This window comes from Salminus brasiliensis, chromosome 6, assembly GCF_030463535.1.
Source record: "Salminus brasiliensis chromosome 6, fSalBra1.hap2, whole genome shotgun sequence".
Lineage (NCBI taxonomy): Eukaryota > Metazoa > Chordata > Actinopteri > Characiformes > Bryconidae > Salminus > Salminus brasiliensis.
In genome coordinates this window covers 22685261-22711872 of record NC_132883.1, presented here as the reverse complement: position 1 = coordinate 22711872, position 26612 = coordinate 22685261, and positions in this window count along the sequence as shown.

Here is a 26612-nt window from a genome sequence, read left to right as displayed (position 1 = left end):
ACAGTTGATGCATAGTCTCTTGGGATCACGAGGTTCTGTGAACAAGTAAGACAAAGAAGAAAGTCAATACATGAAAAGAATCTGAATGCTTACTTACCGATTACACAGTTGCAGATGAATAGAAAGTCAGTCAGATTGAGATCCAGATGCAGACAACGGCAAACACTTGGAGATCGATAGCCTCTTGGGATCATGAAGTCCTGTGAACAAGTAAGACAAAGAAGAAAATCAAAATATGAAAAGAAATGGAATGTATACTTAACTGTAACACAATTGCAGATGAATAGAAAGTTCGTCAGATTGAGTGCCAGATGCAGACAATGGCAAGAAGTTGGAGATGAATAGTCTCTTGGGATCATGAGGTCCTGTAAACAAGAAAAAAAGAAAGTCAATACATGAAAAGAAAGTGAATGCTTACTTACCAATTACACAGTTGGAGATGAATACACAGCCATTAAGAAAGAATTCCAGATGCAGACAACCACATACAGCTGGACATGGACAGACTCTTGGGATCATGAAGTCCTGTGAACAAGTGAGACAACGAAGAAAGTCAATACATGAAAAGAAGCTGAATTTATACTTACCTGTTACACAGTTGCAGATGAATACAAAGCCAGTAAGCCAGAGTTCCAGATTCAGTCAACCATATACAGTTGATGTATAGTCTCTTGGGATCATGAGGTCCTGTAAACAAGACAAAGAAGAAAGTCAATACATGAAAAGTAACTGAATTTATACTTACCTGTTACACTGTTGCAGATGAATACACAGTCAGTAAGAAAGAATTCCAGATGCAGACAACCACATACAGCTGGACATCGATAGCCTCTTAGGATCATGAGGTCCTGTAAACAAGACAAAGAAGAAAGTCAATACATGAAAAGAAACTGAATGCTTACTTACCAATTACACAGTTGGAGATGAATACACAGCCATTAAGAAAGAATTCCAGATGCAGACAACCACATACAGCTGGACATGGACAGACTCTTGGGATCATGAAGTCCTGTGAACAAGTAAGACAATATATAAAGTCAATACATGAAAAGAAGCTGAATGTATACTTACCTGTTACACAGTTGCAGATGAATACACAGCCATTAAGAAAGAATTCCAGATGCAGACAACCACATACAGCTGGACATGGACAGACTCTTGGGATCATGAAGTCCTGTGAACAAGTAAGACAATATATAAAGTCAATACATGAAAAGAAGCTGAATGTATACTTACCTGTTACACAGTTGCAGATGAAAAAAAGCCAGTAAGCCAGAGTTCCAGATTCAGTCAACCATATACAGTTGATGTATAGTCTCCTGGGATCATGAAGTCCTGTGAACAAGTAAGACAAAGAAAAAAGTAAATACATGAAAAGAAACTGAATGTATACTTACCTGTAACACAGTTGCAGATGAACACAGCCAATAAGACGAAAAATCCAGATGCAGACAATGGCAAACACTTGGAGATCGATAGCCTCATGGGATCATGAAGTCCTGTCAACAAGTAACAAAGAAGAAAATCCAAATATGAAAAGAAACTGAATGTATACTTACCTGTATCACAGTTGCAGATTAATACACAGCCAATAAGATGAAAAATCCAGATGCAGACAACAGCAAACAGCTGGAGATGAATAGTCTCTTGGGATCATGAAGTCCTGTGAACAAGTAAGACAAACAAGAAGTTCAATACATGAAAAGAAACTGAATGTATACTTACCTATTACAAAGTTGCAGATGAAAACAAAGCCAGTAAGAAAGAATTCCAGATGCAGACAACCACATCCAGCTGGACACAGATAGTCTCGTGGGATCATGAGGTCCTGTAAAGAAGACAAAGAAGAAAGTCAATATATGAAAAGAAACTGAATGTATACTTACCTGTTACACAGTTGCAGATGAATACACAGTCAGTAAGAAAGAATTTCAGATGCAGACAACAACATACAGCTGGAGATCGATAGCCTGTTGGGATCATGAGGTCCTGTAAACAAGACAAAAAGAAAGTCAATACATGAAAAGAAACTGAATGTATACTTACCTGTTACACAGTTGCAGTTGAAAAAAAGCCAGTAAGCCAGAGTTCCAGATTCAGACAACCATATACAGTTGATGTATAGTCTCTTGGGATGATGAGGTCCTGTGAACAAGTAAGACAAAGAAGAAAGTCAATACATGAAAAGAAACTGAATGTATACTTACCTGTTACACAGTTGCAGATGAATACAAATCCAGTAAGAAAGAATTCCAGATGCAGACAACCACATCCAGCTGGACATGGAAAGTCTCTTGGGATCATGAGGTCCTGTAAACAAGTCAGAGAAGAAAGTCAATACATGAAAAGAAACTAAATGTATACTTACCTGTTACAAAGTTGCAGATGAATACAAAGCCAGTAAGAAAGAATTCCAGATGCAGACAACCACATCCAGCTGGACATGGATAGCCTCTTGGGATCATGAAGTCCTGTGAACAAGTAAGACAAAGAAGAAAGTCAATACATGAAAAGAAATTGAATGTATACTTACCTGTTACAAATTTGCAGATGAATAGAAATTCAGTCAGATTGAGATCCTGATGCAGACAACGGCAAACACTTGGAGATCGATAGCCTCTTGGGATCATGAAGTCCTGTGAACAAGTAAGACAAAGAAGAAAATCAAAACATGAAAAGAAACTGAATGTATACTTACCTGTTACAAAGTTGCAGATGAATACAAATCCAGTAAGAAAGAATTCCAGATGCAGACAACCACATCCAGCTGGACATGGAAAGTCTCTTGGGATCATGAGGTCCTGTAAACAAGTCAAAGAAGAAAGTCAATACATGAAAAGAAACTAAATGTATACTTACCTGTTACACAGTTGCAGATGAACAGAAACGGTATGTATACTTACCAGTTGCACAGTTGCAGATGAATAAAAAGTCATTCAGATTGAGTTGCAGATGCAGACAATGGCAAACACTTGGAGATCTATAGCCTCTTGGGATCATGAAGTCCTGTGAACAAGTAAGACAAAGAAGAAAGTCAAATCATGAAAAGAAACTGAATGTTTACTTACCTGTAACACAGTTGCAGATGAATACACAGCCAATAAGACGAAAAATCCAGATGCAGTTGAATAGTCTCTTGGGATCACGAGGTCCTGTGAATAAGTAAGACAAAGAAGAAAGTCAATACATGAAAAGAAACGGAATGTATACTTACCTATAACACAGTTGCAGATGAATACACAGCCAATAAAATGTAAAATCCAGATGCAGACAACGGCAAACAGCTGGAGATGAATAGTCTCTTGGGATCATGAGGTCCTGTAAACAAGACAAAAAAAAAGTCAATACATGAATAGAAACGGAATGTATACCTACCTGTTACACAGTTGCAGATGAAAAGAAACGGAATGTATACTTACCTGTTACAAAGTTGCAGATGAATAGAAAGTCAGTCAGATTGAGTTCCAGATGCAGACAACGGCAAGCACTTGGAGATCGATAGCCTCTTGGGATCATGAAGTCCTGTCAACAAGTAAGACAAATAAGAAAGTCAATACATGAAAAGAAACTGAATGTATACTTACCTGTTACACAGTTGCAGATGAATAGAAAGTCAGTAAGAAAGAATTCCAGATGCAGACAACCACATACAGCTGGACATCGATAGCCTCTTGGGATCATGAAGTCCTGTAAACAAGACAAAAAGAAAGTCAATACATGAAAAGAAACTGAATGTATACCTACCTGTTACACAGTTGCAGATGAATAGGAAGTACGTTAGATTGAGTTCCAGATGCAGACAACGGTAAGCACTTGGAGATCGATGGCCTCTTGGGATCATGAAGTCCTGACAAGAAGTAAGACAAAGAAGAAAATCAAAACATGAAAAGAAACTGAATGTATACTTACCTGTTACAAAGTTGCAGATGAATAAAAAAAGCTAGTAAGCCAGAGTTCCAGATGCAGATAACCATATACAGTTGATGCATAGTCTCTTGGGATCATGAGGTCCTGTAAACAAGACAAAGAAGAAAGTCAATACATGAAAAGAAACTGAATGTATACTTACCTGTTACACAGTTGCAGATGAATAGGAAGTACGTTAGATTGAGTTCCAGATGCAGACAACGGCAAGCACTTGGAGATCGATAGCCTCTTGGGATCATGAAGTCCTGTCAAGAAGTAAGACAAAGAAGAAAATCAAAACATGAAAAGAAACTGAATGTATACTTACCTGTTACACAGTTGCAGATGAATACACAGTCAGTAAGAAAGAATTCCAGATGCAGACAACCACATACAGCTGGACATGGACAGTCTCTTGGGATCATGAAGTCCTGTGAACAAGTAAGAAAAAGAAGAAAGTCAAAACATGAAAAGAAACTGAATATATACTTACCTGTTGCACAGTTGCAGATGAATAGAAAGTCAGAAACGGAAGTCAAGAAACGGAAACGGAAGTCAAGAAACGGAATGTATACTTACCTGTTACACAGTTGCAGATGAATACAAAGCCAGTAAGAAAGAATTCCAGATGCAGACAACCACATACAGCTGGACATCGATAGCCTCTTGGGATCATGAAGTCCTGTCAAGAAGTAAGACAAAGAAGAAAATCAAAACATGAAAAGAAACTGAATGTATACTTACCTTTAACACAGTTGCAGATGAATACACAGCCAATAAGACAAAAAATCCAGATGCAGATGAATAGTCTCTTGGGATCATGAGGTCCTGTAAACAAGACAAAGAAGAAAGTCAATACATGAAAAGAAACTGAATGTATACTTACCTGTTACACAGTTGCAGAAGAAAAAAAGCCAGTAAGCCAGAGTTCCAGATTCAGACAACCATATACAGTTGATGTATAGTCTCTTGGGATCACGAGGTCCTGTGAACAAGATAAAGAAGAAAGTCAATGCATGAAAAGAAGCTGAATGTATACTTACCTGTAACAAAGTTCCAAATGAATACACAACCATTAAGAAAGAATTCCAGATGCAGACAACCACAAATAGCTGGACATGGACAGTCTCTTGGGATCATGAAGTCCTGTGAACACGTGAGACAACGAAGAAAGTCAATACATGAAAAGAAACTGAATGTATACTTACCTGTTACAAAGTTGCAGATGAATACAAAGCCAGTAAGAAAGAATTCCAGATGCAGACAACCACATCCAGCTGGACATGAATAGTCTCTTGGGATCATGAGGTCCTGTACACAAGACAAAGAAGAAAGTCAATACATGAAAAGTAACTGAATTTATACTTACCTGTTACACTGTTGCAGATGAATACACAGTCAGTAAGAAAGAATTCCAGATGCAGACAACCACATACAGCTGGACATCGATAGCCTCTTGGGATCATGAGGTCCTGTAAACAAGACAAAGAAGAAAGTCAATACATGAAAAGAAACTGAATGTATACTTACCTGTTACACAGTTGCAGATGAAAAAAAAAAGCTAGTAAGCCAGAGTTCCAGATGCAGATAACCATATACAGTTGATGCATAGTCTCTTGGGATCACGAGGTTCTGTGAACAAGTAAGACAAAGAAGAAAGTCAATACATGAAAAGAATCTGAATGCTTACTTACCGATTACACAGTTGCAGATGAATAGAAAGTCAGTCAGATTGAGATCCAGATGCAGACAACGGCAAACACTTGGAGATCGATAGCCTCTTGGGATCATGAAGTCCTGTGAACAAGTAAGACAAAGAAGAAAATCAAAATATGAAAAGAAATGGAATGTATACTTAACTGTAACACAATTGCAGATGAATAGAAAGTTCGTCAGATTGAGTGCCAGATGCAGACAATGGCAAGAAGTTGGAGATGAATAGTCTCTTGGGATCATGAGGTCCTGTAAACAAGAAAAAAAGAAAGTCAATACATGAAAAGAAAGTGAATGCTTACTTACCAATTACACAGTTGGAGATGAATACACAGCCATTAAGAAAGAATTCCAGATGCAGACAACCACATACAGCTGGACATGGACAGACTCTTGGGATCATGAAGTCCTGTGAACAAGTGAGACAACGAAGAAAGTCAATACATGAAAAGAAGCTGAATTTATACTTACCTGTTACACAGTTGCAGATGAATACAAAGCCAGTAAGCCAGAGTTCCAGATTCAGTCAACCATATACAGTTGATGTATAGTCTCTTGGGATCATGAGGTCCTGTAAACAAGACAAAGAAGAAAGTCAATACATGAAAAGTAACTGAATTTATACTTACCTGTTACACTGTTGCAGATGAATACACAGTCAGTAAGAAAGAATTCCAGATGCAGACAACCACATACAGCTGGACATCGATAGCCTCTTAGGATCATGAGGTCCTGTAAACAAGACAAAGAAGAAAGTCAATACATGAAAAGAAACTGAATGCTTACTTACCAATTACACAGTTGGAGATGAATACACAGCCATTAAGAAAGAATTCCAGATGCAGACAACCACATACAGCTGGACATGGACAGACTCTTGGGATCATGAAGTCCTGTGAACAAGTAAGACAATATATAAAGTCAATACATGAAAAGAAGCTGAATGTATACTTACCTGTTACACAGTTGCAGATGAATACACAGCCATTAAGAAAGAATTCCAGATGCAGACAACCACATACAGCTGGACATGGACAGACTCTTGGGATCATGAAGTCCTGTGAACAAGTAAGACAATATATAAAGTCAATACATGAAAAGAAGCTGAATGTATACTTACCTGTTACACAGTTGCAGATGAAAAAAAGCCAGTAAGCCAGAGTTCCAGATTCAGTCAACCATATACAGTTGATGTATAGTCTCCAGGGATCATGAAGTCCTGTGAACAAGTAAGACAAAGAAAAAAGTAAATACATGAAAAGAAACTGAATGTATACTTACCTGTAACACAGTTGCAGATGAACACAGCCAATAAGACGAAAAATCCAGATGCAGACAATGGCAAACACTTGGAGATCGATAGCCTCATGGGATCATGAAGTCCTGTCAACAAGTAACAAAGAAGAAAATCCAAATATGAAAAGAAACTGAATGTATACTTACCTGTATCACAGTTGCAGATTAATACACAGCCAATAAGATGAAAAATCCAGATGCAGACAACAGCAAACAGCTGGAGATGAATAGTCTCTTGGGATCATGAAGTCCTGTGAACAAGTAAGACAAACAAGAAGTTCAATACATGAAAAGAAACTGAATGTATACTTACCTATTACAAAGTTGCAGATGAAAACAAAGCCAGTAAGAAAGAATTCCAGATGCAGACAACCACATCCAGCTGGACACAGATAGTCTCGTGGGATCATGAGGTCCTGTAAAGAAGACAAAGAAGAAAGTCAATATATGAAAAGAAACTGAATGTATACTTACCTGTTACACAGTTGCAGATGAATACACAGTCAGTAAGAAAGAATTTCAGATGCAGACAACAACATACAGCTGGAGATCGATAGCCTGTTGGGATCATGAGGTCCTGTAAACAAGACAAAAAGAAAGTCAATACATGAAAAGAAACTGAATGTATACTTACCTGTTACACAGTTGCAGTTGAAAAAAAGCCAGTAAGCCAGAGTTCCAGATTCAGACAACCATATACAGTTGATGTATAGTCTCTTGGGATGATGAGGTCCTGTGAACAAGTAAGACAAAGAAGAAAGTCAATACATGAAAAGAAATTGAATGTATACTTATCTGTAACACAGTTGCAGATGAAAAGAAACGGAATGTATACTTACCTGTTACACAGTTGCAGATGAAAACAAAGCCAGTAAGAAAGAGTTCCAGATGCAGACAACCACATACAGCTGGACAAGGACAGTCTCTTGGGATCATGAAGTCCTGTCAAGAAGAAAGACAAAGAAGAAAATCAAAACATGAAAAGAAACTGAATGTATACTTACCTGATACACAGTTGCAGATGAATACACAGTCAGTAAGAAAGAATTCCAGATGCAGACAACCAAATTCAGCTGGACATCGATAGCCTCTTGGGATCATGAAGTCCTGTAAAGAAGTAAGACAAAGATGAAAATCAAAACATAAAAAGAAACTGAATGTTTACTTACCTTTAACACAGTTGCAGATGAATACACAGCCAATTAGACAAAAAATCCAGATGCAGATGAATAGTCTCTTGGGATCATGAGGTCCTGTAAACAAGACAAAGAAGAAAGTCAATACATGAAAAGAAACTGAATGTATACTTACCTGTTACACAGTTGCAGATGAATACACAGTCAGTAAGAAAGAATTCCAGATGCAGACAACCACATACAGCTGGACATGGACAGTCTCTTGGGATCATGAAGTCCTGTGAACAAGTAAGAAAATGAAGAAAGTCAAAACATGAAAAGAAACTGAATGTATAATTACCTGTTGCACAGTTGCAGATGAATAGAAAGTCAGAAACGGAAGTCAAGAAACGGAAACGGAAGTCAAGAAACGGAATGTATACTTACCTGTTGCACAGTTGTAGATGAATAGAAAGTCAGTCAGATTGAGTTCCAGATGCAGACAACGGCAAACACTTGGAGATCTATAGCCTCTTGGGATCATGAAGTCCTGTAAACAAGACAAAAAAAGTCAATACATGAAGAGAAACGGAATGTATAGTTACCTGTTACACAGTTGCAGATGAATACAAAGCCAGTAAGAAAGAATTCCAGATGCAGACAACCGCATACAGCTGGACATGGATAGTCTCTTGGGATCAGGAGGTCCTGTAAACAAGAGAAAGAAGAAAGTCAATACATTAAAAGAAAATGAATGTATACTTACCTGTTACACAGTTGCAGATGAATAGAAAGTCAGTCAGATTGAGATCCAGATGCAGACAACAGCAAACACTTGAAGATTGATAGCCTCTTGGGGTCATGAAGTCCTGTGAACAAGTAAGAAAAAGAAGAAAGTCAAAACATGAAAAGAAACTGAATGTATACTTACCTGTTGCACAGTTGCAGATGAATAGAAAGTCAGAAACGGAAGTCAAGAAACGGAAACGGAAGTCAAGAAACGGAATGTATACTTACCTATTACACAGTTGCAGTTGAAAAAAAGCCAGTAAGCCAGAGTTGCAGATTCAGACAACCATATTCAGTTGATGTATAGTCTCTTGGGATCACGAGGTCCTGTGAACAAGTAAAACAAAGAAGAAAGTCAATACATGAAAAGAAACTGAATGTATACTTACCTGTGAAACAGTTGCTGATGAATAGAAAGTTAGTCAGATTGAGTTCCAGATGCAGACAACGGCAAACACTTGGAGATCGATAGCCTCTTGGGGTCATGAAGTCCTGTGAACAAGTAAGAAAAAGAAGAAAGTCAAAACATGAAAAGAAACTGAATGTATACTTATCTGTTGCACAGTTGCAGATGAATAGAAAGTCAGAAACGGAAGTCAAGAAACTTAAACGGAAGTCAAGAAACGGAATGTATGCTTACCTGTTACACAGTTGCAGTTTAAAAAAAGCCAGTAAGCCAGAGTTGCAGATTCAGTTGATGTATAGTCTCTTGGGATCACGAGGTCCTGTGAACAAGTAAGACAAAGAAGAAAGTCAATACATGAAAAGAAACTTAATGTATACTTACCTGTTACACAGTTGCAGTTGAATAGAAAGTCAGTCAGGTTGAGTTCCATATGCAGACAAAGGCAAACACTTGGAGATCGATAGCCTCTTGGGATCATGAAGTCCTGTGAAGAAGTAAGACAAAGAAGAAAGTCAATACATGAAAAAAAACTGTATGTATACTTACCTGTAACACAGTTGCAGATGAATACACAGCCAATAAGACGAAAAATCCAGATGCAGATTAATAGTCTCTTGGGATCACGAGGTCCTGTGAACAAGTAAGACAAAGAAGAAAGTCAATACATGAAAAGAAACTGAATGTATACTTACCTGTTACACAGTTGCAGTTGAATAGAAAGTCAGTCAGATTGAGTTCCAGATGCAGACAAAGGCAAACACTTGGAGATCGATAGCCTCTTGGGATCATGAGGTCCTGTAAACAAGAAAGACAAAGAAGAAAGTCAATACATGAAAAGAAACTGAATGTATACTTACCTGTTACACAGTTGCAGATGAATACAAAGCCAGTAAGAAAGAATTCCAGATGCAGACAAACACATCCAGCTGGACATGGATAGTCTCTTGGGATCATGAAGTCCTGTCAACAAGTAAGACAAAGAAGAAAATCAAAATATGAAAAGAAACTGAATGTATACTTACCTGTAACACAGTTGCAGATTAATACAAAGCCAATAAGATAAAAAATCCAGATGCAGACAACAGCAAACAGCTGGAGATGAATACTCTCTTGGGATCATGAGGTCCTGTAAACAAGATAAAAAGAAAGTCAATACATGAAAAGACACTGAATGTATACTTACCTGTTACACAGTTGCAGATGAATACAAAGCCAATAAGACGAAAAATCCAGATGCAGATGAATAGTCTCTTGGGATAATGAGGTCCTGTAAACAAGACAAAGAAGAAAGTCAATACATGAAAAGAAACTGAATGTATACTTACCTGTTACACAGTTGCAGATGAAAAAAAGCCAGTAAGCCAGAGTTCCAGATACAGACAACCATATACAGTTGATGTATAGTCTCTTGGGATCACGAGGTCCTGTGAACAAGTAAGACAAAGAAGAAAGTCAATACATGAAAAGAAACGGAATAATTACTTACCGATTAAACAGTTGCAGATGAAAACACAGCCAATAAAACGTAAAATCCAGATGCAGACAACGGCAAACAGCTGGAGATGAATAGTCTCTTGGGATCATGAGGTCCTGTAAACAAGACAAAAAAAAGTCAATACATGAATAGAAACGGAATGTATACTTACCTGTTACACAGTTGCAGATGAATAGAATGTCAGTCAGATTGAGATCCAGATGCAGACAACGGCAAACAGCTGGAGATGAATAGTCTCTTGGGATCATGAGGTCCTGTAAACAAGACAAAAAAAAGTCAATACATGAAAAGAAACTGAATGTATACTTACCTGTTACACAGTTGCAGATGAATACACAGTCAGTAAGAAAGAATTCAAGATGCAGACAACCACATACAGCTGGAGATCGATAGCCTCTTGGGATCATGAAGTCCTGTAAATAAGACAAAAAGAAAGTCAATACATGAAAAGAAACTGAATGTATACTTACCTGTTACACAGTTGCAGATGAAAAGAAACGGAATGTATACTTACCTGTTACACAGATGCAGATGAATACACAGTCAGTAAGAAAGAATTCCAGATGCAGACAACCACATACAGCTAGACATGGATAGTCTCTTTGGATCATGAAGTCTTGTGAACAAGTAAGACAAAGAAGAAAATCAAAATATAAAAACAAACTGAATGTGTACTTAGTTGTAACACAGTTGCAGATTAATACACAGCCAATAAGATGAAAAATCCAGATGCAGACAACAGCAAACAGCTGGAGATGAATAGTCTCTTGGGATCATGAGGTCGTGTAAACAAGTATGACAAAGAAGAAAGTCAATACATGAAAAGAAACTGAATGCTTACTTACCGATTACACAGTTGGAGATGAATACACAGCCATTAAGAAAGAATTCCAGATGCAGACAACCACATACAGCTGGACATGGATAGACTCTTGGGATCATGAAGTCCTGTGAACAAGTAAGACAAAGAAAAAAGTCAATACATGAAAAGAAACTGAATGTATACTTACCTGTTACACAGTTGCAGATGAATACACAGCCAATAACACGAAAAATCCAGGTGCAGATGAATAGTCTCTTGGCATGATGAGGTCCTGTAAACAAGACAAAGAAGAAAGTCAATACATGAAAAGAAACTGAATGTATACGTACCTGTTACACAGTTGCAGATGAATAGAAAGTCAGTTAGATTGAGTTCCAGATGCAGAGAACGGCAAACACTTTAAGATCGATAGCCTCTTGGGATCATGAAGTCCTGTCAACAAGTAAGACAAAAAAGAAAATCAAAATATGAAAAGAATCTGAATGTTTACTTACCTGTAACACAGTTGTAGATGAATACAAAGCCAATAAGACGAAAAATCCAGATGCAGATGAATAGTCTGTTGGCATAATGAGGTCCTGTAAACAAGACAAAAAAGAAAGTCAATACATGAAAAGAAACTGAATGCTTACTTACCTACTACACAGTTGCAGATGAATAGAAAGTCAGTCAGATTGAGATCCAGACGCAGACAACGGCAAACACTTTGAGATCGATAGCCTCTTGGGATCATGAAGTCCTGTCAACAAGTAAGACAAAGAAGAAAATCAAAATATGAAAAGAAACTGAATGTATACTTACCTGTTACACAGTTGCAGATGAATACACAGCCATTAAGAAAGAATTCCAGATGCAGACAACCACATCCAGCTGGACACAGATAGTCTCTTGGGATCATGAGGTCCTGTAAACAAGACAAAGAAGAAAGTCAATACATGAAAAGAAACTGAATGTATACTTACCTGTTACACAGTTGCAGTTGAAAAAAAGCCAGTAAGCCAGAGTTCCAGATTCAGACAACCATATACAGTTGATGTATAGTCTCTTGGGATGATGAGGTCCTGTGAACAAGTAAGACAAAGAAGAAAGTCAATACATGAAAAGAAATTGAATGTATACTTACCTGTAACACAGTTGCAGATGAAAAGAAACGGAATGTATACTTACCTGTTACAATGTTGCAGATGAATACACAGTCAGTAAGAAAGAGTACCAGATGCAGACAACCACATACAGCTGGACAAGGACAGTCTCTTGGGATCATGAAGTCCTGTGAACAAGTAAGACAAAGAAGAAAGTCAATACATGAAAAGAAACTGAATGTATAGTTACCTGTTACAAAGTTGCAGATGAATACAAAGCCAGTAGGAAAGAATTCCAGATGCAGACAACCGCATACAGCTGGACATGGATAGTCTCTTGGGATCAGGAGGTCCTGTAAACAAGAGAAAGAAGAAAGTCAATACATGAAAAGAAAATGAATGTATACTTACCTGTTACACAGTTGGAGATGAAAAAAACGCCAGTAAGCCAGATTCACACAACCATATACAGTTGATGTATAGTCTCTTGGGATGATGAGGTCCTGTGAAAAAGTAAGACAAAGAAGAAAGTAAATACATGAAAAGAAACTGAATGTATACTTACCTATTGCACAGTTGCAGATGAATACACAGCCAATAAGACGAAAAATCCAGATGCAGTTGAATAGTCTCTTGGGATCACGAGGTCCTGTGAACAAGTAAGACAAAGAAGAAAGTAAATACATGAAAAGAAACTGAATGTATACTTACCTATTGCACAGTTGCAGATGAATACACAGTCAGTAAGAAAGAATTCCAGTTGCAGACAACCACATACAGCTGGACATGGACCGTCTCTTGGGATCCTGAAGTCCTGTGAATAAGTAAGACAAATAAGAAAGTCAATACATGAAAACAAACTGAATGTATACTTACCTGTTACACAGTTGCAGATGAAAAGAAACTGAATGTATACTTACCTGTAACAGTTGCAGATTAATACAAAGCCAATAAGATAAAAAATCCAGATGCAGACAACAGCAAACAGCTGGAGATGAATACTCTCTTGGGATCATGAAGTCCTGTCAACAAGTAAGACAAAGAAGAAAATCAAAATATGAAAAGAAATTGAATGTATACTTACCTATAACACAGTTGCAGATGAATACACAGCCAATAAAACGTGAAATCCAGATGCAGACAACGGCAAACAGCTGGAGATGAATAGTCTCTTGGGATCATGAGGTCCTGTAAACAAGACAAAAAAAAGTCAATACATGAATAGAAACGGAATGTATACTTACCTGTTACAAAATTGCAGATGAATACAAAGCCAGTAAGAAAGAATTCCAGATGCAGACAACCGCATACAGCTGGACATGGATAGTATCTTGGGATCAGGAGGTCCTGTAAACAAGAGAAAGAAGAAAGTCAATACATGAAAAGAAAATGAATGTATACTTACCTGTTACACAGTTGCAGATGAATAGAAAGTTAGTCAGATTGAGTTCCAGATGCAGACAACGGCAAACACTTGGAGATTGATAGCCTCTTGGGGTCATGAAGTTCTGTGAACAAGTAAGAAAAAGAAGAAAGTCAAAACATGAAAAGAAACTGAATGTATACTTACCTGTTGCACAGTTGTAGATGAATAGAAAGTCAGAAACGGAAGTCAAGTAACGGAAACGGAAGTCAAGAAACGGAATGTATACTTACCTAATACACAGTTGCAGTTGAAAAAAAGCCAGTAAGCCAGAGTTGCAGATTAAGACAACAATATTCAGTTGATGTACAGTCTCTTGGGATCACGAGGTCCTGTGAACAAGTAAGACAAAGAAGAAAGTCAATACATGAAAAGAAACTGAATGTATACTTACCTGTAACACAGTTGCAGATGAATACACAGTCAGTAAGAAAGAATTCCAGTTGCAGACAACTACATACAGCTGGACATAGACAGTCTCTTGGGATCACGAGGTCCTGTGAGCAAGTAAGACAAAGAAGAAAGTCAATACATGAAAAAATCTGAATGTATACTTACCTATTGCACAGTTGCAGATTAATACACAGCCAATAAGACGATAAATCCAGATGCAGACAACCGCAAACAGCTGGAGATGAATAGTCTCTTGGGATCATGAGGTCCTGTAAATAAGATAAAAAGAAAGTCAATACATGAAAAGAAACTGAATGTATACTTACCTGTTAGACAGTTGCAGATGAAAAGAAACGGAATGTATACTTACCCGTAACACAGTTGCAGGTTAATACACAGTCAGTAAGAAAGAATTCCAGATGCAGACAACCACATACAGCTGGACATCGATAGCCTCTTGGGATCATGAAGTCCTGTAAACAAGACAAAAAAAAGTCAATACATGAAAAGAAACTGAATGTATACTTACATGTTACACAGTTGCAGATAAATACACAGCCAATAAGACGAAAAATCCAGATGCAGTTGAATAGTCTCTTGGGATCACGAGGTCCTGTGAACAAGTAAGACAAAGAAGAAAGTAAATACATGAAAAGAAACTGAATGTATACTTACCTGTTACACAGTTGCAGATGAATACACAGTCAGTAAGAAAGAATTCCAGTTGCAGACAACCACATACAGCTGGACGTGGACCGTCTCTTGGGATCCTGAAGTCCTGTCAACAAGTAAGACAAAGAAGAAAATCAAAATATGAAAAGAAATTGAATGTATACTTACCTATAACACAGTTGCAGATGAATACACAGCCAATAAAACGTAAAATCCAGATGCAGACAACGGCAAACAGCTGGAGATGAATAGTCTCTTGGGATCATGAGGTCCTGTAAACAAGACAAAAAAAAGTCAATACATGAAAAGAAACTGAATGTATACTTACCTGTTACACAGTTGCAGATGAAAATAAACGGAATGTATACTTACCTGTTACACAGATGCAGATGAATACACAGTCAGTAAGAAAGAATTCCAGATGCAGACAACCACATACAGCTAGACATGGATAGTCTCTTTGGATCATGAAGTCTTGTGAACAAGTAAGACAAAGAAGAAAATTAAAATATAAAAACAAACTGAATGTATACTTACCTGTAACACAGTTGCAGATTAATACACAGCCAATAAGATGAAAAATCCAGATGCAGACAACAGAACACAGCTGGAGATGAATAGTCTCTTGGGATCATGAGGTCCTGTAAACAAGTATGACAAAGACGAAAGTCAATACATGAAAAGAAACTGAATGTATACTTACTTGTTACACAGTTGCAGATGAATACACAGTCAGTAAGAAAGAATTCCAGTTGCAGACAACCACATACAGCTGGACATGGACAGACTCTTGGGATCATGAAGTCCTGTGAATAAGTAAGACAAATAAGAAAGTCAATACATGAAAAGAAGCTGAATGCTTACTTACCGATTACACAGTTGCAGATGAAAAAAATAAAGCCAGTAAGCCAGAGTTCCAGATTCAGACAACCATATACAGTTGATTTATAGTCTCTTGGGATCACGAGGTACTGTGAACAAGTAAGACAAAGAAGAAAGTCAATACATGAAAAGAAGCTGAATGTATACTTACCTGTTACACAGTTGCAGATGAATACACAGCCATTAAGAAAGAATTCCAGATGCAGAAAACCACAAATAGCTGGACATGGACAGTCTCTTGGGATCATGAAGTCCTGTGAACAAGTGAGACAACGAAGAAAGTCAATACATGAAAAGAAACTGAATGTATACTTACCTGTTACACAGTTGCAGATGAGTACACAGTCAGTAAGAAAGAATTCCAGATGCAGACAACATACAGCTGGACATGGACAGTCTCTTGGGATCATGAAGTCCTGTGAACAAGTGAGACAACGAAGAAAGTCAATACATGAAAAGAAACTGAATGTATACTTACCTGTTACACAGTTGCAGATGAGTACACAGTCAGTAAGAAAGAATTCCAGATGCAGACAACCACATCCAGCTGGACACGGATAGTCTCTTGGGATCATGAGGTCCTGTAAACAAGACAAAGAAGAAAGTCAATACATGAAAAGAAACTGAATGTATACTTACCTGTTACACAGTTGCAGATGAATAGGAAGTAAGTTAGATTGAGGTCCAGATTCAGACAACGGCAAACAACTGGAGATCGATAGCCTGTTGGGATCATGAATTCCTGTCAAGAAGTAAGACAAAGAAGAAAATAAAAACATGAAAACAAACTGAATGTATACTTACTTGTTACACAGTTGCAGATGAATACACAGTCAGTAAGAAAGAATTCCAGTTGCAGACAACCACATACAGCTGGACATGGACAGACTCTTGGGATCATGAAGTCCTGTGAATAAGTAAGACAAATAAGAAAGTCAATACATGAATAGAAACTGAATGTATACTTACCTGTTACACAGTTGCAGATGAAAAGAAACGGAATGTATACTTACCTGTTGCACAGTTGCAGATGAATACACAGTCAGTAAGAAAGAATTCCAGTTACAGACAAATACATACAGCTGGAAATGGACAGTCTCTTGGGATCAAGAAGTCCTGTCAACAAGTAAGACAAAGAAGAAAATCAAAAGATGAAAAGAAACTGAATGTATACTTACCTGTTGCACAGTTGCAGATGAATAGAAAGTCAGTCAGATTGAGTTCCAGATGCAGACAACGGCAAACACTTGGAGATCGATAGCCTCTTGGGGTCATGAAGTCCTGTGAACAAGTAAGAAAAAGAAGAAAGTCAAAACATGAAAAGAAACTGAATGTTTACTTACCTGTTACACAGTTGCCGATGAAAAGAAACGGAATGTATACTTACCTGTTACACAGTTGCAGATGAATAGAAAGTCAGTCAGATTGAGTTCCAGATGCAGACAACGGCAAACAACTGGAGATCGATAGCCTGTTGGGATCATGAATTCCTGTCAACAAGTAAGACAAAGAAGAAAATCAAAACATGAAAACAAACTGAATGTATACTTACTTGTTACACAGTTGCAGATGAATACACAATCAGTAAGAAAGAATTCCAGATGCAGACAACCACATACAGCTGGACAAGGACAGTCTCTTGGGATCATGAAGTCCTGTGAACAAGTAAGACAAAGAAGAAAGTCAATACATGGAAAGAAACTAAATGTATACTTACCTGTTACAAAGTTGCAGAAGAATGCATCTGGAATTCTTTCTTACTGGATTTGTAGACAACCACATCCACCTGGACAGGGATAGTCTCTTGGGATCATGAGGTCCTGTAAACAAGACAAAGAAAAAAGTCAATACATGAAAAGAAACCGAATGTATACTTACCTGTTACACAGTTGCAGATGAATAGAAAGTCAGTAAGAAAGAATTCCAGATGCAGACAACGGCAAACACTTGGAGATCTATAGCCTCTTGGGGTCATGAAGTCCTGTGAACAAGTAAGAAAAAGAAGAAAGTCAAAACATGAAAAGAAACTGAATGTATACTTACCTGTTGCACAGTTGCAGATGAATAGAAAGTCAGTCACATTGAGTTCCAGATGCAGACAACGGCAAACACTTGGAGATCGATAGCCTCTTGGGATCATGAAGTCCTGTCAACAAGACAAAAAGAAAGTCAATACATGAAAAGAAGCTGAATGTATACTTACCTGTTACACAGCTGCAGATGAATACACAGTCAGCAAGAAAGAATTCCAGATGCAGACAACCACATACAGCTGTTCAAGGACAGTCTCTTGGGATCATGAAGTCCTGTGAACAAGTCAATACATAAAAAAAACTGAATGTATACTTACCTGTTACAAAGTTGCAGATGAATACAAAGCCAGTAAGAAAGAATTCCAGATGCAGACAACCACATCCAGCTGGACAAGGACAGTCTCTTGGGATCATGAGGTCCTGTAAACAAGACAAAAAAAGTCAATACATTAAGAGAAACAGAATGTATACTTACCTGTTACACAGTTGCAGATGAAAACAAAGCCAGTAAGAAAGAATTCCAGATGCAGACAACCACATACAGCTGGACATCGATAGCCTCTTGGGATCATGAAGTCCTGTAAACAAGACAAAAAGAAAGTCAATACATGAAAAGAAACTGAATGTATACTTACCTGTTACACAGTTGCAGATGAATAGAAAGTCAGTTAGATTGAGTTCCAGATGCAGACAACGGCAAACACTTGGAGATCGATAGCCTCTTGGGATCATGAAGTCCTGTCAACAAGTAAGACAAAAAAGAAAATCAAAATATGAAAAGAATCTGAATGTTTACTTACCTGTAACACAGTTGCAGATGAATACAAAGCCAATAAGACGAAAAATCCAGATGCAGATGAATAGTCTCTTGGCATAATGAGGTCCTGTAAACAAGACAAAGAAGAAAGTCAATACATGAAAAGAAACTGAATGCTTACTTACCTACTACACAGTTGCAGATGAATAGAAAGTCAGTCAGATTGAGATCCAGACGCAGACAACGGCAAACACTTTGTCTTGCTTGTTGACAGGACTTCATGATCCCAAGAGGCTATCGATCTCAAAGTGTTTGCCGTTGTCTGCGTCTGGATCTCAATCTGACTGACTTTCTATTCATCTGCAACTGTGTAACAGGTAAGTAAGCATTCAGTTTCTTTTCATATTTTGATTTTCTTCTTTGTCTTACTTGTTGACAGGACTTCATGATCCCAAGAGGCTATCGATCTCAAAGAAGAAAATCAAAATATGAAAAGAAACTGAATGTATACTTACCTGTTACACAGTTGCAGATGAATACACAGCCATTAAGAAAGAATTCCAGATGCAGATTAAGAGCAAGTTAGTTAATTGAGAAACATCCAACTAAGAAAAACGCATTTTTAGCTAAACAAAAAAACAAAACACTTTTCGGTTGAGAGTCATATCTCATATGAAGACATATTAGAAAAGCCTATTATCTTTTGAAAATAACAAAATCTGACATGTGTGACTGTCATTGTAAGGCCAGGTAGGAAGGCATTAAGAATCAGTCCAAAAAATAATTATATCAGACAAAGTATTTATGAGTGTAGGACTTACAGGTCTGATATGATGGAGTTACAGCAAAGGATTAAACATTTTTAATCAATAATAAGGCCAGTGAATGTCAGTTTTCTTGGCTGGGTATTTTCACAGCTGCTGTATCTTGTTTGGTGTTTCTGGGCTTTACAGCTCTTTATGTCAAGTGTAAACAGATCCAAAGTGTCATTCTCAGTGCTGATTACATCTGAAATTAACCATAAACCAGAGGTGAGTGGCTAGCAACAGGGTAATGCAGCTCAACACATGTTTCAGTTTACTACACACCCATGTCGCCTCTCCAAAGTCACAGTGATTCTAAAGTCACTCAATACAAAGCACTTAAAAACCAAACCATAAAACACTGCTTAAATCACAAATACATTAATAAAGACTTTGAGCCCATTTCCCTGAAACGGTTCACCCATTAAAGATAATAGACAAAGAAGGTTGGGAGCAGGTGGCTAGTGTTTTCTTACCTGACTGGTGTGACTGGGTAGGGCCAGTAAGTCCTGGCATAGCACCTTCTCTATGTTCCTGGAGAGTACAACAGATCCCAGTCAGCACATGTGAAGCCTTTCTCGGTGGTAAAGGACCAGACATCAAACCTGCAATCAGCAGTGGAGTGCAAAAAGTCTGCAGAATGGCTTGCTCCCTCATCGGTAGGTAAGCAAGTGGCCCAGAGACGACAATCCTGGCGTCTGTCTTCTTTCAAACTGTGTCTTGAATCTAGTGCACTAGTGGCACCGTGACACTGTGGCATTACCCTTTGGGCCCTATATTTAAGAGTGTCTTACAATAAAATTTTCAACAGTGAGAACGCCGCCCTTAGTAGTTGTCCTCGTTGCTGGAGCATGCATAGCCATAGACAAACTGCTGAAGACATTTAATTGGTTAGAGAGGTGAAAACCAGCTGTGGGGGTGTAGAAAACCTCTGTTTTCCATGGTCAAGATGATGCTTGCAGGGCTGCTCCATGGCCACCATTGTCTTTGAAGAAAAAAACACAGAGGTTAGTTAGTTAGTAAAGCAAAGTAATGTAAAGTAACACACATAGTGTATTCCAAGATTAAAACTGGCTAAGATAAACAATCAATAGCTATCAGCTGGGATACAGACAGACAGAAAGAGCATTGTGGATGGATGGAGAGAGAAAAGAGTTGTAAGGGAACAAGACAGGAAAACAAACCCCAGAAACTTACTAAACTCTGTTAACATGGCTGCACCTAATCTCACCCCCAATACCCAACTTCACCACTTTCACCATTGGTACTATTTTCATATGTTTCTAAGACTAGAACAAGCTGAATTTAAAAGAACAGGTCATGTGTTTGTACATCCAAGCACATTTTCACTAGAGTTTGGGGAGCTCAGTCAAGTTAGTTTGATATTGGATCTGCAGATATTTACTTCTCCCCTGCTCTCACTCACAATGTCCTAACATCTCTGACATGATTTTTTTAAACAATAGAGAACAGATAAACTGCAATCACTAAATATTCTTCTCAAAATGAAAAGACTGGAAATGTTGAGGAAATATAATCAAAATAGCCAGAATTCTTGCAGCAGGTGCCGTAGATGGTAAAAGAACGTCTATAAAGTGTGGATACCGAAAACTCTCACAGAGATAAGGAGCTGCTGGTGTTAGTTAAAAAGACAGTCAAACCTACTGAAGAACAGAGACTAAATAAAAATCAATGACTAACCTTAACTTCCTCACTTTTAAGGAATGGATATATTTTAGCACTTTAGACAATATAAACATGCATGTAGCACATTTTTATAACGAATAAATCATTACTGTGACACTGTCATAAAATATGCCTATTTGAACCATTTTTAAATAATATTGTTCCAGTAAAACATCCATATAGCTTACACATCCAAAGTCAGCTGTAGTGTACAGAGACACATCTGATAAATATACTACAACCCTTAGAATAGCCAGATTACAATTTGCTAACAAATGCTTAAGAGATCCTGGAGAATTCTGGAGAAAGGTCTTGTGGACAAATGAGACTAGGATTAACCTATATCAGAGTGATGGAAAGACAGAAATTGTGGATTGCTCACTCGCGCTTCAAGGGAGGTAAAATTTAGTTTGCACTCACCCTCTTATTAACGGTACATACTTGGAGCCCATAGGAACCATCCAAAACATAGGTGTTGGAAAGCTCCCACAAAGGTGTTTGTACTTCAGAAATCTTTCTTTCTGAAGACATTTTATAATCCTGGGTGTTTCCTTGTGTAAGTAAAGTCTGAACTGTGCAAGTCCTCAGTTTGAGTTGCTGAGAGTCAATTTAGGAGTGATCCCTTTATCCTACAGAGTGCTCTGTGTGTAAGTTTATTCTAATGTCCATATGAAAGCACAAAACCTCATGAATAAAAACATACACAAGGCTTGGCTGAACATATAAGGAAACGTACAACTTACTTAGAACCTATAGTTCCATCAGTAATCTTCATTACAGTGAAGTTAGCCACAGCTAAACCTTTGCTAAAGCATGGTTCTCTCCTTTTGGCTTGTAACCTGGCCTACTTCCAATATACTGCCACATAGTGGATGGAGTAGGAATTACCATGTAAAATGCCATCTGTTGCAACAATGGAGTCACATGGGTATCAGCTATGGCTTCAAGTTGTAGGACTTTTTATGGCATTATAGACAATAGGCAAGTGGCTTAAAGGTCCAACCACAACAGGCCCAATGAGACATAAAGAACCAGCACAACAGGCCCAGTGAGACTAGGGATGCACCTATCAGATATTAGGATCGGATATGTGTCCCTATATTAACAACGACCCCTTTTGGTCTCACTGACTTAATATTTCAGAATTACTTATTTTAGTGACAAATAAATAGCAATTTAATACATTCATATCTGTGTGTTAATTTGTTGTATTTTATTTTACAAACATGGTGAGGTAAACAGTTTATTTTTTTAACAATGTATCGGATCAATATTGTGTATCGATCGATAAGTTTATGTATTGGTATAGAAACTGAACAATGTTGGTGCATCATTAAATGTAACATATAGGAAACAGTGTGTCTTTGACAACTTCCCTAGTTAATAGAATATGCCTACATTGATAAATCCCCATACGTTTCACCCTGATTGGTGAATGTTTAGCCTTTCAAATGCATGCTTGAATGTGATTGGCTAATGGCAACCACAATAATTGACATGTCAAGTCTTCTGGACAGACAGTATTATAGAATAGGCTAAAGACGCAGTATGTAAAATTGCAGCTTGACTGGCTGTATGGTTTCTGAGAAACAGTTACGTACCACTGACCTCACCCTGCTCTGCTCACTGAGAGACAGGTAATCAGTCACACAAGTCATGTCAGACTTACTATTCAAACGTGCTGTATGTAGCTGTTACTTAATATCTGTCCGTGTCTCTTTGGATTAGGACAGAGTCATCACCACAGGCCCTCTCCTGCATTTTATCCACCGACTTGATGATCTGGTCTTAAAAACTGCTGAAGGTATACAAACTGTCCTCCTAGAACAGCTGCAGCTTTGCTTGGTCTGCCACTCAGAAGATCCAAATTTCATCAAGATGTCTGATGTAAGCCTGTACCTTTTTGTGATGTAAAACTGTGGTGCATGTATAGATTTTAACATGTATTTGTGATGCAATAAGCTGTTTTATTATTTGCTTAAACTATAGAGGAGCATTATTGGGCTAATGAGCATTATGAGCTAAATAGTTTAATTGTCACTTTAACAGGTAAGGACACCAGTTTCTCTCAGAGAACTTTAACTTTGATTAAAAACAAAATAATAATACTGTCTTGCAGACATCTGATTGATGTCATTTATGGCTGATTTACCGTTACAGTAACTTGATCACAATATTCTGCAAAATAAAATGTAGTAGTTTACTATAGCTCCACTGAATATTGGTTTTGTTTGTTGGTTTTATTTGGTTTCCTAAGAGGAATCTGTAACAGGAACAGGTCATTGTAATTTTATGTGTTACCCAGGTTTTAAATGTTCAGAACATTAAAATCAGATGCAAAGCAAAAAACAATAAATAAATAAAAGCAAAAAAACTTTTAAAAATAATACAACGTGAATAAACTGCTCAAAACAGCCATTAAAGCAGATAGAAAATGACTTACTGATAAGTAAGGTAAATAAAACGAGCCTTAAATGACAGCCAATAGCTTGTTGCCAAGACTGGTCTGCGTCAGAGACGGCCAATCAGCGCTCAGGGGGGCGTTACCTCGGCTCCTCCGCTAGAGACGTGCTGTGGATCAGAAAAAAGGTGAGAACGGCAGAGTGAAACACGATGGAAAGTTTTATTAAACTTTGTTTCATAAAATCGCTCATAAAGGTGAACGTTGAGAAGTACGACTGAAACGACGATTTGGATTTAGTCTGCATTTGATTTTGTGAGTGTAATAGGTGAAGCTTTTGGTGCAAATAGTTCAAAAGATTAAAAAGAAAAGCCTGTAGAGTTGAGGCTAACATGCTTAGGGGTCAAGGGGTCATGAGCGAGTGGGCAGTGCTGGCCACCATTTCATGCTGCTAATGAGAGTTTTATATTGAAAGAGGGAAGAAAAAATTGCTTTACTTTGTAAATGTAGTATTATGTGTATCTATTAAGGCGCTGTTTTTGGGAACAGGTCAGTTTTTTCTGGGTGTAATTTTACTCTACTCTGCAATCTGGCTGCACCTGCGTGAACACTCTGCAGCAGTAGTGGCGTGGTGGCGCTGTAAAGTAATCAGTACAGTGCACCGGGGAAGATGCCGCCAAAATTCTGCGTGCTGTGAGCTGCAGATAAAAGTCTTACCACACAGTGCGTCTCACCTGTGGAGCTGTGTCTCTAAAAGCAGCTCAGAACTCAAAGCTAACTTCAGGTTCGCCTGTATCAGGGTTGAGTGCAGAAACAGTCCTAAAGCTTCCTCTGTGAAACTGATACTGCAGCACGCACACTGTTTCCTCTCCCGAGGCCCCGTCTCAAATCAGTCCCTCTTCACTATGTAGTGCACTTTATGGGTCATATAAAAATAGCAGCATCTCCACCAAACAGAGCATGATATGTGTGATCAAGTCATTTCTACTCAGCAGTCGGTTCTACAATTTCCTATTTAGGCTCTCAGAATCATCAGAGACACTTTTCACCTCAAAAGGCACTTGGTGGTCAGTTTGAAGACACTAACCTGTGTGCTGTCCACACCAAAAGAATCACCCTTCTGCTTAAACACCTCCAGCTGGTCGGCAGAGAGCGCACAAACCAGGGCAGTGACTTTTACTTTTTATTTGATTTTGATAGTTAAATCACTTAGGAGCTCGCTGAAGTAATGCTAATGTACCAACAGCTGTGCTAGCTAGCTAGGTTAGCAAGTGCTGCTTTCTCAATAAAGCTGTACAGGAAGATCATGGTCATCTTAGCTCCTTTTATTTGAAACAGATTTAGAAGGCATATTAATAATAGAAGCACTTTATAATTGTGTAATTGCATACTGTAGTTCATCTGTTTCTCTGCATACTTTCACCCTGTTCTTCAGTGGTGAGGACCACCACAGAGCAGGTATTCTGTGGGAGGTGAGCTTTTTATAGCACTGCAGTGTTAAATGTCTGGACGAGTCCAGAACAAATATGTAAACTGCTCGTTTGGAGCGATAAAAGCAACATTCCTGCAACATCCTCAAATCTGAATGTCCAGATCACTTTTCAGAGGTTTTGATGGCTGATTCTAAAGTCGTGATGAGCGGCAAGTTAGCATGGTGACATTCGTCAAAGTGGTACGTGCCAGTGGATGGCATTTTCGGATGGTGCAGTGGCCACTTCCTAGTGCCAGATGCTGATTAGGAACTGAACCCCCTTTCAAAATGTGCCTGAGCTCTTTACCTACTGGATAGGCTTGACTTTGGGCCCAAGTTATCTTACTAAACTGAGAAATCCTGCTTTGTGAAATGCCCCCCAGGAGTGGCTAAATGTTTACATAAGATACAACTGATTTTGTTAGATGAACAGAATTACTGACACATTTGATTCATTTTGTTGCTCTTGGCGTGCAGGTATCCCACCAATGCAGAGTAATAATTTTATTCTTTTATTATTGTTGATCACAGAAGAGTAGTTGGTGTAATATTGGTGGGGAGATTTGAGTAATTCTCTTGTTTTGGTTGAGACTGAGAACTTGTGTCTTTGCTAAAGGAATGCATTGTTGGAGAGGATGCTACGCCTGAGGCCCACGTTAAGGTGTTGCGTGAAAAGTACAGGACGACACAACCTGATTTAATGATCGTGAAGGACCACATGAAGACTTTTGCATTGGCAGCATGGAGAAAGGGGTTTGGCCATTGAAAATGTATACTTGTGTCTTTAATAGTCTATTATAAGATATTTTTGGCTATTCAAGGTTTTTACTCTTCACTACTGCCTTCATCACTACACTTTATTGCAACTATATAATGAAACTTTTGTGTATTTTCTGCTTTTATCTTACAGTTGTATGATGAGTTCAATGCCATCCATCCTTTAATGGTGTACGTTTGTCACTGCTTCACCTGAAACAATGCTGGGAGTTTAGCTCTAAAGGCCTCCTAGGTGATCTTCAAGAGATGCTCGTCAAAAGTGTAAGCACACAATTTTTTTATCTTTACCAGCAGACCTACAGACCTACTCTTAATTTCATTGATACTCTCAGACATGTACAGTTTCAGGAAAAGGTGCTTCAGTGTGTATCTAATATTACACTAAATGATGTTTAGTATTCCCTTGATGTTTGTGTAATGGGCCATCTGCATAGTAAAGTGATTTCATTGTGGAAAATCTTACTTACTAAACTTGGACACTCTGTGGGTTCTGTGTGGTAAAATGTTGCTTCTGGTTTCTGGTGGGTGCTTTTCTTTTTAATAAGGCTTAATTTTCTCTGGAGTATAAATGTAACCATTTGATATGGATTCTTTGAGTATGGCATACATTTAGCCATGTTAGGATGATTTTTTTTTTTAGCTGGTATAATAAAACCTTTTTTGCTTTATTTCATTGTTTTGTTTGCTGT